Source organism: Dromaius novaehollandiae, chromosome 2 (genome assembly GCF_036370855.1).
Source record: "Dromaius novaehollandiae isolate bDroNov1 chromosome 2, bDroNov1.hap1, whole genome shotgun sequence".
NCBI lineage: Eukaryota > Metazoa > Chordata > Aves > Casuariiformes > Dromaiidae > Dromaius > Dromaius novaehollandiae.
In genome coordinates this window covers 168,581,946-168,601,372 of record NC_088099.1, presented here as the reverse complement: position 1 = coordinate 168,601,372, position 19,427 = coordinate 168,581,946, and positions in this window count along the sequence as shown.

The window sequence follows — 19,427 nt, the reverse complement described above, 5'->3', positions numbered from 1 at the left end:
GGGAGAATCTGCGCTTGCAAAATCAACCAGAACAGCAGCCGAGGTTGTGCTGGTTGTCCCCAAGTGTAATCGTTTGCAACGTGCGATGTTCAAGGTGGAGGAAGAGCTGATGGTCAGAGACATCCCAGGCCCCAACGGGCTGGAAAATGAACCCGGAGCTGTCACGGCCGGTGGGAGCCCTGCTCTTCAGCTGTGACAGCTCTGCTTTCTGGAAACGCTTTGCTCGCTCTGGATGTGCCCAGAAAACCCTGTGGTATCTCCCAACAAGCCTGAGACCGGCAGGCCCTGGATCAGGCCAGGGACACCTTGGCACCATGGAGACTAGCACGACGGTCGCACTGTGGTGGCCACAGGCTCTTGGCAGGGACGTTACCCCTTGGTCAGCAATTTGAGGACAGCACGAGGCATGGCAGAAACCTGCCCCGGTGACGACTAGAACCTGTTTTGAGGGATTGCTAGACTTGTTGGGAAACGGAGTTGAAAATGGGTGACTGGAACAGCTTCGTCACCAAAAAAGACTCAGCCACTGTCCCCACCTTGCCTGGTTCGGTTCAAGGTCCCCCATGATGTCCTTGACCTTGCAGCATGTCTCAGCAAGGCTGCTCTGCTGCACATTGGTGGCTTTAAGCACCCAAAAATGATCATTTACCAGCTCTTGGGTATTAGGTGCCTGGAAGGTTGGGTCTGGAGTTAGCAGATGCTTCCAAGCAGCAACTGCTCCTGCAAAGCCCAGATTGCAGTGAGGCCACTTAGTGCCCCAGCAGCTCATCCATCCCCCGACACTGCACTCATGCAGGTCCTCATCACACAGTCTCCTGCGCCGGCTGTCTGGTGGGTAAGAGTCAGGGTGTCTACGAGGGGCTTTACACGCAGCTGGGTGCCTCCCTGCTCCCCCCGCAACACTCATGCCTGCATCCAAACCTGAGGGATCACCGCTGGCTGGTGGTGAATCCTTCCTCCCATTCAAGAGCCACAAAGTTGACCGGGACAGCAGTGCCACAGCAGGCACAAGCAGGTGTCTGTTAGCCACCCCAGTGATGGATCTTCTCTTCTCTGCGCTCCTGTTTGCACCCTGCGGAAGGATGACGATACCATGATGTGCGTCATGACCACGCAAGCCCACCTGCACATCATCCTCACGGGGCTGTGGGCTCCCCTGAGAGAGCCCAGTCCTGAAGGGGAGCATAGTGCACAACCCACCCAGGCTTAAGTTTGGTCTTTACATCCACACCTTGTCAAAAAGAGGGAGGAGAAAGTAAATGATTTGGAAGGAAAGAATTATGTGACCATGCCACTGCTGATGGCACTCGTTACTCTAGGGACCAGCTCCAACCTCTCATTGCTGTTAGAAGCAAGATGGACAAATTGAGCCAGGCAGCCTCCCAGTCAGCCTGAACCCCTGATTTCTGGCAGGCTTTTCTGCCTCTAATGGCTCATCAGGTGCATCTCATGTCAGGTCTCACATAGAACATCATTTCTCCTTCAGCTCTACTCTTCTCAACTGCACAGTCTGTCTCACACTGTCCGAAGGGTCTTGTGGACAGCTTCCCCATGAGGTGAGAATCTGTGAGACTATCAGAAATGTCCTTTTTGGCTCTTCTCCCTTTCATGGGCCATTTCTCCTCTCCTCCCACCTACATCAAGCTGGGAGAGGGGACCTCTGGGTCCCACAGCCAAGCACAATTGATTTGACAGTGGCAAGAGGGAGTAGCCACGGCTGGAGACAGGATGAACAACCACTCTGGAAACCTGCCGTGGTCCCAGCAGCCCTCTGCTAGGAACGGGACCAGCCTCCAGCACAGCTGAGTTCATTCTGCACGCCAGTGCTGCTGTGGCTCCAAAAGGCCAAATCTCCTGAGCGGGAGCAAGCCCTGAGCCACACCGTGTGGTTAGTCCTGCGTCCGCCCGGCAGGGCTGGACTTGCTGTGTATTTGCAGAGCAACTGTGCATGGCTGGACGTTGTCAGCACTGCGTCCTGGCAGGGAAGGGGCAGTGCTGGGAGGCAGCTTCTGCTAATGCCAGCAGAGGCCACCCAGTCCGAGGTCTGTGTCCAACCTGTCCCTGGAAAGAGGGTCTTCAAGAGCAGGCTGGAGGCACCGCTGGGGGTTGGCACACTGGGAAAAGAGCATATGACACGTCACTGAGCCACTCTGGAATCAATACTGCGGCGAGCAAAGTTCAGCTGATAACACAGAGTCCAGACACACAGCTTCACACACTTCACTCCATTAAGATTTGAAAGAGGTTTCTAAATAAACGTGTCTGAATATGAAGCAGAAGGACTGAACGTGGACAGTCATCAGATATTTATCCTCTCTACCTCAAACAGTGGGATTTCAACTAAAAAGTATGAGTCATTTTTAGAAGTCTTCTGGTTTTGATCACAGAGGAACAGAGGAATCCTTTAACCATGCTTACAACTTTTTATCTGTCTCTGTGTCTGTAAACTGAAATTAGGATATTTCATTGTTTCCCATGACTCTGGATGCTGGCGCTTTCAGTGCAGCAGAGAGCGAGAGGCTTGGGACACTGCCACAAGTGTCAGCAGTGCTCTGAAAGACACAGGTGACCTGCAATTCTTAACCCAACAGAAATGTGACTACCTGGACCCATTTTTGATCGTGAAAACTGTTGAATTTTAAAGCTCTTCCTGTAATTACTTAAACAATGCATCTTCAGTCCCTACGGTGTCACTAAAACACAGTTTAGGTGCTCAGGGAAGGAAATGACAGTTCTTAGAATCGTACTTACAAAAAAGTCTGTTCATTTTCCATAAAAAGTCATTTCAAAGAGTAAGAACAGATGCATCAGCACATCCCTGGGGCTTGCCAGCAAAGCTAAGAGCTTTGAAAAGCACAAGGGTGGTGCATTGGGTATGGCAGGCGAGATGTCTCGCTGAGGATGCAGAAGTCAGACGCATTTGAGATGGGAAGCTCTCTGGAGCATGGAGCTGTCAGATCAGACTGGCTCTATTGCACCCTGCACGCTGGTGGCATGGAGAAACAGTGCCCAGGACTTGCTCGTTACCTGCGGCAAAAAGACTTTTAAACCCCAGAACTGGGTGCTGATGAGCCCAGGAAAATGCACCGTACCGATGAGCTGTGGGCACCGTGGAGGGGCTGCCTGGGAGAGGCAGGGAGCAGAAGGCTAGAGACACTAAGCCACATCTGGAAAGATGGGATTAGAGTCCTTACACACCCAGCCCCATGTTCAGGCAACTGCGTTCTGGTGGAGGGACATGGGGGATGATGCCTCCAGCATTACTCCAGCCACCCAGAGCAGTGGGTCCCACGGGAGAGGCACCAGCCCAGCCCGGAGGAGGAAGCAAGGCAGCACCAAGAGGGAGGAGGGTGACGGAGCTAGGGATGTTGCATGCTGATCCCCCAGAGAGGTCCTGCTCTAGAAGGATTGGCAACCCAGAAGAGTTTGTCACAGGCTCTCTGGAGGCTGGGCATTGCCTTGTCTCTGTATCTCTTTGGGTTTCATCTTACTGGAAGGGAAATGGCTGCACCTTTTTTCCAGGTGCAGTGGACAGCATCAGAGATGCGTTTAGAAGATCTGAGTCTAGCAGCAGCTCTGGTATCACCTTTTCACCAGCTCTTGACCTAAGACACCATTTCATTTGCCTCTCCTGTTCCCTAGCAAACAGCAGAGATAACAGAGCTTCCCCACCCCAGCTCAGCTCCTGGAGATGGCATGTAAGAAAGGCCTTGGTGACGCTGTGGGAAAATGAGGACTTGATTCCCCAGACACCCAGTGATGTCCGGAAGCAGCAATTAATGCTCTTGGGGCAGCATGAGGTTGTCACTAGAAGGGGTTAATAGCAGGACAACTCCAGGGAGCCCAAGGATTTGGTCTAGAGCTGGAAAAATGCTATGACTGAATCTGCCTTATGGGTTGAAGGAATCTGCTCCAGCACCGGGGAAGGTTCAGTTCCCATAAGGGTAAAGGGATCCCTATGAGTCTGTATCTGCCTCGCCAGCAGAGAGGGACAGCCCCAATGTGGTTGGCTCCATCAGCGCCACAGTCGTCAGCTATGTCTCACTGCGAGTGACATGCTCAGCTTGTTTTGTTTGGGGCTGTGTCATTCAGGTGGACCACCTTCACCTCAAGCAAGGCTTGTGCAGACACTTCCTGCGGAGAGTAGGCAAAGAAGAGAGATGAAGTTTTATGACACTTGGAAGCCCTTTTACAGCTTTAGACACCTAGTGATCAAATAAAATTGGGAGCTCATGTTTTTTAACTTGAGGATAACTCATAGGGATGCTGACAGTCCTGGGCTGCCCTCATAAATCGCACAGATGTGTCCCAGCTTTGTGAAGAGCAACTGGCATGCGTTACAGATAATCATGCTTTGTCCTTCACTTAAGATCCCTCCACAGGGGATATTTCCAAACCCTTAATGAAGAAGGAATTGAAGCCAGCCTGTGGTCACCACACAGCCCGCTGGAACGTGGCTTGCCGAATCCCACTGTTAAGTTGCACAAGCTGTAGTGAGGGGTGGCCAAGTCCTTGGCAGCCAAAGCTCATGCAGTCCATACTTCCATGCTCCTGGTATCCAGGGCTGGATGGCTCTGGCATGTCTGCATAGGTCCAGGACCACTTTGGAGACCAGCTTTCCCAGGAGAGGGAAAAAGTAACTGCAGCAACCAGGCTGCCCCAGTTAGCCCCAGTGCTATGCACAGCCCTTGCTGGAGAGAATTGCAGAGCTGTGCCCTCACTTCGGAGATGGTCCCTTGACTTCCCAAGGAGAACAGACAGAGCGGAGAACGGACAACTCAACCCCTTCTCCAGGGTGTGTGGAAGAGGGATCTGGATGATCTGCCAGACACAGCGCTTCCTGCTGAGTGATGAGGGGAAGATATGGGGTCATCTTGCTACTCCAGGCCTGGGCTGTGTGGACAGCAAGAGAGGAGGGCTCCAACTACCCTCTGCACCATGGGGGGCTTCTCCCAAGGTGAGCTGCCTCGCTGAGCAGCAAGCAGGGGTACAGCGGGGCTGTGCACAGGATGCAATGGGAGCTCCCAGGTGATAACCCAGCTGTCTCTGGCTTCCACCAGTGCCCAGGCCATCAGCCATGGCCACCTCCTTGGGCAGGAGAGATGGAAACCAGAAGTCCAGCTCCCTGCAAGAGGAAGATCACCCCAGCTACAAGCTGTGTGGATCCCCACTGAGTTCACAGCTCTAGCTTGGGGCTGAGGAATATCCCTCACAGGACATGGTCTTCCTTCTCTCTCAGTGTTGCTTTCTGGGAACCCTGAAACAAATTGCTCTGTCTTTAAACTTTGTGAAGAATGAAAGATGCCAGTATATCAGGCCCATGGATACCTGGTGTCTCTGTTGTCATGGAAACAGAAGACTATTATGTTTTAATTTTTTAAAGCTATATAAAGACTTGAAACATCTCTCAATCCTCCCAGTGATTAAAAGGAGCAGCAATGAAAGAAAATAAATGCACCCTTTGATAAAGGTGCATTTGCGGAAGCCACAGCAGCATTAACCTCCCTGACCAACACCAGGGTCCCCACTCCACCCAATTCAATTTATCTCCATCTCCTTGTCAAACACAGTGTCAAAATGCCACGCACTGGCAAAGGGAGGCTCAGGGATCAGGGCCAGGGGCTGCAGGGACCTCGGTGTGGACTGAGGGCACACAGACATGGGCATGTTGCTGCAGACAAGCACAGGAACAGCTTTCTCCATGTGCAATGCAGCCCACAGGTAGGCTGCTCTCCGTCTATGAGGGTTCAGAAGGAGCAACCTCATGGCTCCCTGCTATCTACATCTACCCTGTCAGAGCTAACATTAGCCCAACAGAGCCAGTTCATGTCTGAGTGCCCCTGCGGCCAGCTTCTGCCTTTACTCTAACGGGCATTTACTTCTGCCTGCCCCCGGCTTGTTTGCATCAAAGCCAAACCAAGGTGGAATGCAAAAAGCAAATAGAGGTGCCCAAGAGGGGACAAGGGAGAGAGGCTGAGGAAGTCCCACGGGTTCTGTCTTCCGTCTAGTCCACCAAGAGGTCTTGAAGCACCACACTGAGGTCAGAGAACTGTCCCCTGAAGTGCAATAGGGAGGCTGGGCTGCCTTTGCCATCCTGTGGGCGGGGAAATGAGCACCTAAAGAAAAGCACAATCCTCATCACTTCTGGATCATTGCTGGTGCCACTGTCACTGAAACTGGGACACAAGCCACACTGCAAGCAGTGCTTGACCCACACAGCATTGAAGCCCATGCCCAGGGCTGACTGAGGGAGAGGGGCTTGAATGGCCCACGAGCATGCTGGGGAGAATGCTACAGATGGGACATGATGAGTAACTATAAGAAAGTGCTAAAAAGAACAAAATTGGTCCACCTGATTTCACAGAAACCCTGGTTTGAAGAAGTGACACCTGAGCAGTGCACTCTGTGGCTCCCGTCTAGGAGCAAGGAAGATGAAACACCTTCCACAGAAAATATACCCCAAGCAGCTAGTCCCTGATAGTGGGTGGACAGCCTTGAGGTAATAAGGAAAACAAAAAGAATATAAAAGCTAAGGGACAAAGGAATTCGGGACTAAGCATTGTAACACGGATACAACTCTAAACCGATGATCCACTTCAAACGATGTTGAACAAAAAATCACGGATGGAGGCAAGAAGACTCCTTTCTCCCAAAAGACACTTTATATGCAACACAGTCAGTGAACCAGCAACAAAGCCTAAGGAATCTACCTAGAAAGGCAATGACTGAACACAGGCTTAAGGAGCTGGCAGCAGGGGAGGAAGGAAGAGAGGGAACATGATGGAAGTGACACGGCCGCATCTCCAACACTCCTGGCAACGCCACGCCAGCCTCCCGGCTGGCACACAACGTGGGAGGTCCTCCTCACAACGCAGCCGCAAACCACACCACACAACTGCCACACGCTCACCTCACTGGCCACAACGGCCCTCTCCTACGCTTTGGCAATGGCGTACGCCCGCCCTGACACGCACCTGCCACCAAAATCCTCCGGCCTTAAGCGGCTCCCTTGAAAGGCACCGCTGCGCCATAATGGGCACCTCCGAAAGAGGAGGAAATGAAACGGGAGTGGTGCGGAAGGAAAACCAACCCACACTTCATTACTGGGGAGGGCTGGGCGCTCAAGAGCAGCCACATCCAGCATGCTGTCATGCGCAAAGGGTGTCTCATCACCTCGGACGCTCTGCCACCAGCATAAAAGCCCCACCAACGCAGCGCTCCCTCACACACTTCTCCTCACGCCGCCTCCTCCTCCTCCTGCGGGAACCAGGTGAGTCTCAGCCTCCGGCCCCTTCCTCGCCCAGCTCCTCTCTCCCCTCACACACACTGACCAGCATATACGCCCTCCTCCGGCCTGCTCGCCCTCGCTCCACTCCTTCTCAGGCAGCGGCCTAGCTGCGGCCACGTCTCCCAGGGACAGAGCCCGGCCTTTCCCTCACGCTGCTCGGGGGCTACGCGCTCCGCCACAAGCTGCCCTCTGCCTCCGACACACCAACTCCCTCGCTGCCTCCTGCCTCTTTCACACCCTCTCCCTCGCCCCACACCTCTCACCTGCACCTCTGCCCGCACGCAACCACAGCAGACAGCAGAGTGGTCGCGCTACTGTGCACAGCCCCTCCGCCACCTGCCCCGCGCACCAAGCACCCAAACCTGCAGCCTCTTCCCAGGCACCCTCTGCACCCACCCGCAGCACCCCTGCCGCCTCCCCATGCCCCCGCTCCCCACACACCACGCACAGGCCCCACACTCCCTTCGCCTCCTCACGCCCGCCTCCTCACACTTGCTCACCAGCCGCTCGCTCTTCCAGGGCCCCCTCCACAACACACACATGGCCTGCTACGACCTCTGCCGCCCCTGCGGACCCACCCCGCTGGCTAACAGCTGCAACAAGCCCTGTGTCAGGCACTGCGAGGACTCCCACATTGTCGTCCAGCCTCCCACCCTGCTCGTCACTCTGCCCGGACCCGTCCTCACCGCCTTCCCCCACAACACCGCCCTCGGATCCTCCACCTCAGCTGCCGTTGGCGACATCCTCGAGGCTCAGGGAGTCCCCATCTCCTCCAGCGACTTCAGCCTCGCATGCCTGGGCTGCTTCCCCCGCCCCAGACCCTGCTACCCCTGCTAAGGCACCTCCCCAGGGCCCCTGACAACAACCAACCCGGACAACAAACACCCTGCAAGACCCACTCAGCATGCACCTCGGCCACATTGCCTACACAGGGGCTCGCCGGCCACGCCTCTGCCTCTCCAGCACGCCAGGAAACAAGGCAGCGGGCAAGGCAGCCAGCCTCACCTGCTGCAAGCAGGGCCAACGTATCTCCTGCTCTTCTCCCACTTCCCTCGTGGCATCGCCCCTTCTCCTGCCTCCAGTGCTCTCCCGCAAATGCACGTGCTCACAAGGCTAAGCCCAGAGACGAGCTGCTGTGCACCGGTCCCCGCTGTGCACGCCGCATGAAGACCTCTGTGCTCTGCCAACAGCCACTGCACACAGCCAGGACACACTGCTGCTCCTCCTACGGACACCTCAGACTGCCTCCCTTCCACTTGCCCTTCCTTCCTCTCACTCTTTGCCAGCATTAAAGGTCTGCTGCATCCCACACGCAAACGCCTCCTCCTCCTTTCTTCGCACAACCCTCTTCCAGCCTCTCCTGCCACAAAGGCAGGGCTCCCCAGGCCAGCGGGCTGCCTGGCTGGCTGGGTGCACGGCCGGCAGACAAGGGGCCTGTGCTCCACCTCCTTCCAGACGGCCACAGCAAGCCCATCCCAACACCAACACACCCATGGCCACACACAGCCTGCCAGCGGCCACCACACGCCTGCCCCACAAGCACCAACACCTCTCCCAAGAAAAAAAAACACCAACCACCAATGTGGGCTCCACATGCCCTTCCAGCGCACCACACAAGACCCTCCCTTGCCCAAGCAACGCCTTGCACACACTAATGCCCCTCCGCACAGCGCTCGCACCCAAACGCACCATGCCTCCACACACTGTGCCAACTCGCGGCCTCACCACGGCTTTCCAGCCCGCACAAGAAGCACTCCCGCACAAGCCCCAGGAAACACTGCGCACCACCAAAGCCAAAGAAAGAAGGAAGGAGGAGCCTCACCTCCTTTCCCCACAACCAGCGGCACAACTGCCCTCACTTACACAAGCGAACTGGGGGTTGGGATCAGCTCCCTGCCCCAGCAGCACCGGCTCTGGCCACGCCATCTGCCTGGGACTCCACACAGCCAAACGAAGCGCTGCACAAAGCACCTCGCCCCTCCAAAAACCTGCACTCTTGCTCCACAACAAGCCTTCTCCCACACACTCGCAGCCTCCCACCCACACCGCAGGCACAATGGCGGGGGCAACAGGCAGGGAGGCAAGCCTGCAGAAGACTGAGCGCCACCAAGAGCGCTCACACACAGGGACACCCACATGAGCAAGGCACTACAGCAGCTGCCAGCTGCAGAAAGCCTGAGACACCTGCAACTCTTTAGCCTCCAGAAGAGAAGACTGAGCAGGCAGCTTAGCAGTGCACAGAAGCAGCTCAAGGCAGGCTGCAAAGACCATGGCACCACACGCTTCTCACTGCCGCCCAGCCACAGCCCAAAAGGCAACAGGCACAAACAGAAACACACCACCGTCCTGTGGCGGATTGATTCACGGACTCCGATGTGCTGGATCAGAATCAACTTTATTCAAGGAAGCAAGCCCTTTATATAAGCTCTAGCCCGGACTGGTACTTTCCCGAAGGTCACGTTCCCATCATCACTCCTTCTCAGTCCGTGCGGCTACTACCTTATCTACATACTGCTATTTATTCCTCCCAAGGCTTTCGGCTCCCTAACTCTATCTTGTCCAATCCCTCGCTGTCTGCCCCTACATCTCCCCCTTTTTTATTTCGTAAACTATATATTGCCAGTGCAGTGTGTATTTGTACAACAAGTACTTGATGTAAAGCCCTTTGAGTCCTTCTCTGCAGAAGGCTTATTAAGCAGGGGAGATAGATAGCAAGGGCTAGAAATCTTAGCAAGATTATCAATCCACACGCCACTACCTTCTTAACCCACAACCCCAAACCTAACGTCCTGTTCTATCCCTCAAAAGGGTTCCACTCTGATTCTATCTACAACTGATTAGTAAGGTCGTGTAGTCGCCGTAAGCTTTTACGAATAGATATTAACCCTGCACGAGGCAGGCAGATATTGCCAGAAAATACCCCAAAATGGGCTCTTCTTAACTGGCTCTCAGTCCTCGTTTGGTGTTTCGAGGGATGCGTCAACAGGTCGAATCAGCCGTGCAGGCATCCAGCGAGGCCCATTACCTGTGGAGACACAAGCACAACCTTTCCCCCATATTATTCAGGCTACCGGTTCACTCCATTGACCTGTTTCCAGGTTCTTGTAGTGAACCCGAGGCTGTTCTCGCCACGTAGGGCATGAGAAATGCTTATTAACTGCACTTTGGTCCGTATAACAGAGGTTGAGAACATGTAAGGCTTTCCATAGCTGCTCTTGTGGGGAGGCACCGGGGCTATTGCCCCTTTTTTGTTTTCAAGCATGTTTTCTGGAGTACGATGGGGACGTTCCACTATTGCCTGGCCAGGTGGGGAATAGGGAATTCTGGTCACATGAGTGACACCCCAGGTTTGAAGAAATGCCCGCGTTCGCTGTGCAGTGTATGCGGGAGCATTGTCAGTTTTAATTTGAGTGGGAACCCCCATTGTGGCGAAACAGGCAAGCCAGTGACGACATACATCGCGGCTTTTTTCCCCAGCATGGGCAGTAGCGACAATGTAATAGGAAAAGGTATCTACAGAGACATGGACATATTTCAATCTTCCGAATGAGGGATAATGGGTAACGTCGGTCTGCCAGACATTGCAGGGTTGCAGGCCTCGAGGGTTGGTCCCTAAGTAGGGTTGTAATGGGGATACATTTTGGCAATCGGAGCAACTTGGAACAATATTTTGGGCCTGCTCTCTTGTGATAAGTTTTTTGTAACGCTTTTGCATTTTGGTGGGGAAAAAAAAGAAAAAAAAACCCCAAAGGAATCATGGGACAATTTAGCCTGCTGATCAAAAGTCCCGTGCTGGGTTCCACTGGGTTTTCTTCCTTTGTCAGGAATGGGCAATCCTCCCGACATAGTTGGACCAACTTTTGTTTTTCTTTTTTTTTTTTAATTCTTTGTACCAGTAACACCAGTCCCTGTGGCTGGTGTGATCACACACTCTCTTTCTCTCATTCTCTGGGAACCGCACTCACACCACCCGAGTCTTTAACTGCTAGGACTGCTGTCCCTTCGCAGTGGGCGGCTTCATCAGCCGACGGGCGCCCCGGTCGGTTCCCGCGGGGGCTATACACACTCACACACACAGTACTGTTCACACTCACACCAGTCACAGTGACGCTAGACTTCTGTCTTACAGTCTTGCAGGGCGCCTTATGCTGATCAGGCTGCACACTCCCCTTTCCGGCCGGACCGAGCTGGGACTTAAACCCACTCAAACCCTGGGGATGGGACTCGAACGCATGCCCTGGTACGTATTACGGTGGCCAGCCCTGGTACCCCTTACAGTGCACTGTTACCAGAGCAGAACTGAGAATTTAGGCGGGAATTTAAGAGTCACCTGTTCAGTGCCTCTCGTTGCCAAAGATCCCAGGTGAACTCACCTGATGGCGCCAGATGATCGTTTGGAGACGAGAGGCCCCGCCAGTGGTCGCCTAGGGTCCCTCCTGGGTCGCCAAACTGTTACGGAAATTAGGCTTGTCAGCCACCATAACAGGGGCTGACCCTAGGTTCCCGCAGAAAAGTTCAGAGCCAAATCAAAGCAAATTAAAGAATTAAATTTTAATGACGCGCGTGTAGTAATCACAGCTCGAGCTGGGTGCCTCGGAAGAGGGACTTATTGATTTAGACATTACAGAAGAATCTGTCTTTGTTGCAGCTGTGGATACAACTTCATTCCTATGTCACAAGGCGTCTCATTTTCTGTTGGTAGCTCAAAGACACACCTAAGTTTTGAATGCATGAGCTCTTCTGGTTTTGCCTCTTTCCATACTGCTTCCATATCTGAAGTATCAGCTGGAGGAAGCATAGACTGTTTCTTTTTTTTTTTAAACCATAAGCTTGTGTTTACTTTTCTTACTAGGATCATACTCGGATTCTTACTAGGATCATGTCGCTCGACGGAGGTGCTGTGGGGGCTGCAGGTGCCTCTGGTCCCTGTGTTTTCTTCCTGCTATGCTCTCTCGGGGTCTCAAGCATGCTACGCCACGGGGCTGAAAGTCCTGCCGCTGTCTTATCGTTTCTTGTTGCCGCTTACCTCCGTCCAGCGGTAGGCAATGAGTTGCGCGCAACGCCGTTTCCTCTCAGCGGCCTGGGTCCTGCTTCCTTTCAGCAGAGTCTGCAGATAAGCTGCTCCCCTTCTAGCAGCCCCACGTCCGGCGGGGCTCCGCCACCGGTTGAGCTATCCGCTGCTTCTACAGCCCTGGACGAAGTCAGCCTTCAGGTCCCTGTTTGGGTACCATTTGTGCTGGATTGATTCACGGACTCCGATGTGCTGGATCAGAATCAGCTTTATTCAAGCAAGCAAGCCCTTTATATGGGCTCTAGCCAGGATTGGTACTTTGCGAAGGTCATGTTCCCATCACCACTCCTTCTCATTCCGTGCGGCTACTAGCTTATCTACATACTGCTGTTTACTCCTTCCAAAGCTTTTGGCCTCTTAACTCTATCTTGTCCAATCCCTCGCTGTCTGCCCCTACACCATCCTCTCCTGCTGCGCGCACACAGCAAGCTCTCCCGATGCATGTGTCCTGCAGAAAGACAAACAGCCAGGAGCTTGCAGCCCTCCAGCCAAGGCCACGCCAGCCTTGGGCAAGACCCTCACCAAGCCCAACTCCAGCCAACAACAACAACCCTTGGCACCCAACTGCGTGGCCACTGGTACGCCAAGGCTCAGGCACCCAACTGGGCACTGGGGCCCCCAGCCCCTCCTCACAACGCAGCCGCAAACCACACCACACAACTGCCACACGCTCACCTCACTGGCCACAACGGCCCTCTCCTACGCTTTGGCAATGGCGTACACCTGCCCTGACACGCACCTGCCACCAAAATCCTCCGGCCTTAAGCGGCTCCCTTGAAAGGCACCGCAGCGCCATAATGGGCACCTCCAAAAGAGGAGGAAATGAAACGGGAGTGGTGCGGAAGGAAAACCAACCCACACTTCATTACTGGGGAGGGCTGGGCGCTCAAGAGCAGCCACATCCAGCATGCTGTCATGCGCAAAGGGTGTCTCATCACCTCGGACGCTCTGCCACCAGCATAAAAGCCCCACCAACGCAGCGCTCCCTCACACACTTCTCCTCACACTGCCTCCTCCTCCTCCTGTGGGAACTAGGTGAGTCTCAACCTCCGGCCCCTTCCTCGCCCAGCTCCTCTCTCCCCTCACACACACTGACCAGCACATACGCCCTTCTCCGGCCTGCTCGCCCTCGCTCCACTCCTTCTCAGGCAGCGGCCTAGCTGCGGCCACGTCTCCCAGGGACAGAGCCCGGCCTTTCCCTCACGCTGCTCGGGGGCTACGCGCTCCGCCACAAGCTGCCCTCTGCCTCCGACACACCAACTCCCTCGCTGCCTCCTGCCTCTTTCACACCCTCTCCCTCGCCCCACACCTCTCACCTGCACCTCTGCCCGCACGCAACCACAGCAGACAGCAGAGTGGTCGCGCTACTGCGCACAGCCCCTCCGCCACCTGCCCCACGCACCAAGCACCCAAACCTGCAGCCTCTTCCCAGGCACCCTCTGCACCCACCCGCAGCACCCCTGCCGCCTCCCCATGCCCCTGCTCCCCACACACCACGCACAGGCCCCACACTCCCTTCGCCTCCTCACACCCGCCTCCTCACACTTGCTCACCAGCCGCTCGCTCTTCCAGGGCCCCCTCCACAACACACACATGGCCTGCTACGACCTCTGCCGCCCCTGCGGACCCACCCCGCTGGCTAACAGCTGCAACAAGCCCTGTGTCAGGCACTGCGAGGACTCCCACATTGTCGTCCAGCCTCCCACCCTGCTCGTCACCCTGCCCGGACCCGTCCTCACCGCCTTCCCCCACAACACCGCCCTCGGATCCTCCACCTCAGCTGCCATCGGCGACATCCTCGAGGCTCAGGGAGTCCCCATCTCCTCCAGCGACTTCAGCCTCGCATGCCTGGGCTGCTTCCCCCGCCCCAGACCCTGCTACCCCTGCTAAGGCACCTCCCCAGGGCCCCTGACAACAACCAACCCGGACAACAAACACCCTGCAAGACCCACTCAGCATGCACCTCGGCCACATTGCCTACACAGGGGCTCGCCGGCCACGCCTCTGCCTCTCCAGCACGCCAGGAAACAAGGCAGCGGGCAAGGCAGCCAGCCTCACCTGCTGCAAGCAGGGCCAACGTATCTCCTGCTCTTCTCCCACTTCCCTCGTGGCATCGCCCCTTCTCCTGCCTCCAGTGCTCTCCCGCAAATGCACGTGCTCACAAGGCTAAGCCCAGAGACGAGCTGCTGTGCACCGGTCCCCGCTGTGCACGCCGCATGAAGACCTCTGTGCTCTGCCAACAGCCACTGCACACAGCCAGGACACACTGCTGCTCCTCCTACGGACACCTCAGACTGCCTCCCTTCCACTTGCCCTTCCTTCCTCTCACTCTTTGCCAGCATTAAAGGTCTGCTGCATCCCACACGCAAACGCCTCCTCCTCCTTTCTTCGCACAACCCTCTTCCAGCCTCTCCTGCCACAAAGGCAGGGCTCCCCAGGCCAGCGGGCTGCCTGGCTGGCTGGGTGCACGGCCGGCAGACAAGGGGCCTGTGCTCCACCTCCTTCCAGACGGCCACAGCAAGCCCATCCCAACACCAACACACCCATGGCCACACACAGCCTGCCAGCGGCCACCACACGCCTGCCCCACAAGCACCAACACCTCTCCCAAGAAAAAAAAACACCAACCACCAATGTGGGCTCCACATGCCCTTCCAGCGCACCACACAAGACCCTCCCTTGCCCAAGCAACGCCTTGCACACACTAATGCCCCTCCGCACAGCGCTCGCACCCAAACGCACCATGCCTCCACACACTGTGCCAACTCGCGGCCTCACCACGGCTTTCCAGCCCGCACAAGAAACACTCCCGCACAAGCCCCAGGAAACACTGCGCACCACCAAAGCCAAAGAAAGAAGGAAGGAGGAGCCTCACCTCCTTTCCCCACAACCAGCGGCACAACTGCCCTCACTTACACAAGCGAACTGGGGGTTGGGATCAGCTCCCTGCCCCAGCAGCACCGGCTCTGGCCACGCCATCTGCCTGGGACTCCACACAGCCAAACGAAGCGCTGCACAAAGCACCTCGCCCCTCCAAAAACCTGCACTCTTGCTCCACAACAAGCCTTCTCCCACACACTCGCAGCCTCCCACCCACACCGCAGGCACACCGGCGGGGGCAACAGGCAGGGAGGCAAGCCTGCAGAAGACTGAGCGCCACCAAGAGCGCTCACACACAGGGACACCCACATGAGCAAGGCACTACAGCAGCTGCCAGCTGCAGAAAGCCTGAGACACCTGCAACTCTTTAGCCTCCAGAAGAGAACACTGAGCAGGCAGCTTAGCAGTGCACAGAAGCAGCTCAAGGCAGGCTGCAAAGACCATGGCACCACACGCTTCTCACTGCCGCCCAGCCACAGCACAAAAGGCAACAGGCACAAACAGAAACACACCACCGTCCTGTGGCGGATTGATTCACGGACTCCGATGTGCTGGATCAGAATCAACTTTATTCAAGGAAGCAAGCCCTTTATATAAGCTCTAGCCCGGACTGGTACTTTCCCGAAGGTCACGTTCCCATCATCACTCCTTCTCAGTCCGTGCGGCTACTACCTTATCTACATACTGCTATTTATTCCTCCCAAGGCTTTCGGCTCCCTAACTCTATCTTGTCCAATCCCTCGCTGTCTGCCCCTACATCTCCCCCTTTTTTATTTCGTAAACTATATATTGCCAGTGCATTGTGTATTTGTACAACAAGTACTTGATGTAAAGCCCTTTGAGTCCTTCTCTGCAGAAGGCTTATTAAGCAGGGGAGATAGATAGCAAGGGCTAGAAATCTTAGCAAGATTACCAATCCACACGCCACTACCTTCTTAACCCACAACCCCATCCTAACGTCCTGTCCTATCCCTCAAAAGGGTTCCACTCTGATTCTATCTACAACTGATTAGTAAGGTCGTGTAGTCGCCGTAAGCTTTTACGAATAGATATCAACCCTGCACGAGGCAGGCAGATATTGCCAGAAAATACCCCAAAATGGGCTTATCTTAACTGGCTCTCAGTCCTCGTTTGGTGTTTCGAGGGATGCGTCAACAGGTCGAATCAGCCGTGCAGGCATCCAGCGAGGCCCATTACCTGTGGAGACACAAGCACAACCTTTCCCCCATATTATTCAGGCTACCGGTTCACTCCATTGACCTGTTTCCAGGTTCTTGTAGTGAACCCGAGGCTGTTCTCGCCATGTAGGGCATGAGAAATGCTTATTAACTGCACTTTGGTCCGTATAACAGTTTAAGAGGTTGAGAACATGTAAGGCTTTCCATAGCTGCTCTTGTGGGGAGGCACCGGGGCTATTGCCCCTTTTTTGTTTTCAAGCATGTTTTCTGGAGTACGATGGGGACGTTCCACTGTTGCCTGGCCAGGTGGGGAATAGGGAATTCTGGTCACATGAGTGACACCCCAGGTTTGAAGAAATGCCCGCGTTCGCTGTGCAGTGTATGCGGGAGCATTGTCAGTTTTAATTTGAGTGGGAACCCCCATTGTGGCGAAACAGGCAAGCCAGTGACGACATACATCGCGGCTTTTTTCCCCAGCATGGGCAGTAGCGACAATGTAATAGGAAAAGGTATCTACAGAGACATGGACATATTTCAATCTTCCGAATGAGGGATAATGGGTAACGTCGGTCTGCCAGACATTGCAGGGTTGCAGGCCTCGAGGGCTGGTCCCTAAGTAGGGTGGTAACGGGGATACATTTTGGCAATCGGAGCAACTTGGAACAATATTTTGGGCCTGCTCTCTTGTGATAAGTTTTTTGTAACGCTTTTGCATTTTGGTGGGGAAAAAAAAGAAAAAAAAACCCCAAAGGAATCATGGGACAATTTAGCCTGCTGATCAAAAGTCCCGTACTGGGTTCCACTGGGTTTTCCTCTTTTGTCAGGAATGGGCAATCCTCCCGACATAGTTGGACCAACTTTTTTTTTTTTTTTTTAATTCTTTGTACCAGTAACACCAGTCCCTGTGGCTGGTGTGATCACACACTCTCTTTCTCTCATTCTCTGGGAACCGCACTCACACCACCCAAGTCTTTAACTGCTAGGACTGCTGTCCCTTCGCAGCGGGCGGCTTCATCAGCCGACGGGCGCCCCGGTCGGTTCCCGCGGGGGCTATACACACTCACACACACAGTACTGTTCACACTCACACCAGTCACAGTGACGCTAGACTTCTGTCTTACAGTCTTGCAGGGCGCCTTATGCTGATCAGGCTGCACACTCCCCTTTCCCGGCCGGACCGAGCTGGGACTTAAACCCACTCAAACCCTGGGGATGGGACTCGAACGGTGATCAGCCCGCGTAGCCCCCTGCCTGGTATGCCTTACGGTGGCCAGCCTGCGTACCCCTTACAGTGCACTGTTACCAGAGCAGAATTGAGAATTTAGGCAGGAATTTAAGACTCACCTGTTCGGTGCCTCTCGTTGCCAAAGATCCCAGGTGAACTCACCTGATGGCGCCAGATGATCGTTTGGAGACGAGAAGCCCCGCCAGTGGTCGCCTAGGGTCCCACCTGGGTCGCCAAACTGTTACGGAAATTAGGCTTGTCAGCCACCATAACAGGGGCTGACCCTAGGTTCCCGCAGAAAAGTTCAGAGCCAAATCAAAGCAAATTAAAGAATTAAATTTTAATGACGCGCGTGTAGTAATCACAGCTCGAGCTGGGTGCCTCTGAAGAGGGACTTATTGATTTAGACATTACAGAAGAATCTGTCTTTGTTGCAGTTGTGGATACAGCTTCATTCTTTTGTCACAAGGCGTATCGTTTTCCCTTGATAGCTCAAAGACACACCTAAGTTTTGAATGCATGAGCTCTTCTGCTTTTGCCTCTTTCCATACTGCTTCCATATCTGAAGTATCAGCTGGAGGAAGCATAGACTGTTTCTTTTTTTTTTTAAACCATAAGCTTGTGTTTACTTTTCTTACTAGGATCATACTCGGATTCTTACTAGGATCATGTCGCTCGACGGAGGTGCTGTGGGGGCTACAGGTGCCTCTGGTCCCTGTGTTTTCTTCTTGCTATGCTCTTTCGGGGTCTCAAGCATGCTACGCCACGGGGCTGAAAGTCCTGCCGCCGTCTTATCGTTTCTTGTTGCCGCTTACCTCCGTCCAGCGGTAGGCAATGAGTTGCGCGCAACGCCGTTTCCTCTCAGCGGCCTGGGTCCTGCTTCCTTTCAGCAGTGTCTGCAGATAAGCTGCTCCCCTTCTAGCAGCCCCACGTCCGGCGGGGCTCCGCCACCGGTTGAGCTATCCGCTGCTTCTACAGCCCTGGACGAAGTCAGTCTTCAGGTCCCTGTTTGGGTACCATTTGTGCTGGATTGATTCACAGACTCCGATGTGCTGGATCAGAATCAGCTTTATTCAAGCAAGCAAGCCCTTTATATGGGCTCTAGCCAGGATTGGTACTTTGCGAAGGTCATGTTCCCATCACCACTCCTTCTCATTCCGTGCGGCTACTAGCTTATCTACATACTGCTGTTTACTCCTTCCAAAGCTTTTGGCTCCTTAACTCTATCTTGTCCAATCCCTCGCTGTCTGCCCCTACACCATCCTCTCCTGCTGCGCGCACACAGCAAGCTCTCCCGATGCATGCGTCCTGCAGAAAGACAAACAGCCAGGAGCTTGCAGCCCTCCAGCCAAGGCCACGCCAGCCTTGGGCAAGACCCTCACCAAGCCCAACTCCAGCCAACAACAACAACCCTTGGCACCCAACTGCGTGGCCACCGGTATGCCAAGGCTCAGGCACCCAACTGGGCACTGGGGCCCCCAGCCCCTCCTCACAACGCAGACGCAAACCACACCACACAACTGCCACACGCTCACCTCACTGGCCACAACGGGCCTCTCCTACGCTTTGGCAATGGCGTACGCCTGCCCTGACACGCACCTGTCACCAAAATCCTCCGGCCTTAAGCGGCTCCCTTGAAAGGCACCGCTGCGCCATAATGGGCACCTCCGAAAGAGGAGGAAATGAAACGGGAGTGGTGCGGAAGGAAAACCAACCCACACTTCATTACTGGGGAGGGCTGGGCGCTCAAGAGCAGCCACATCCAGCATGCTGTCATGCGCAAAG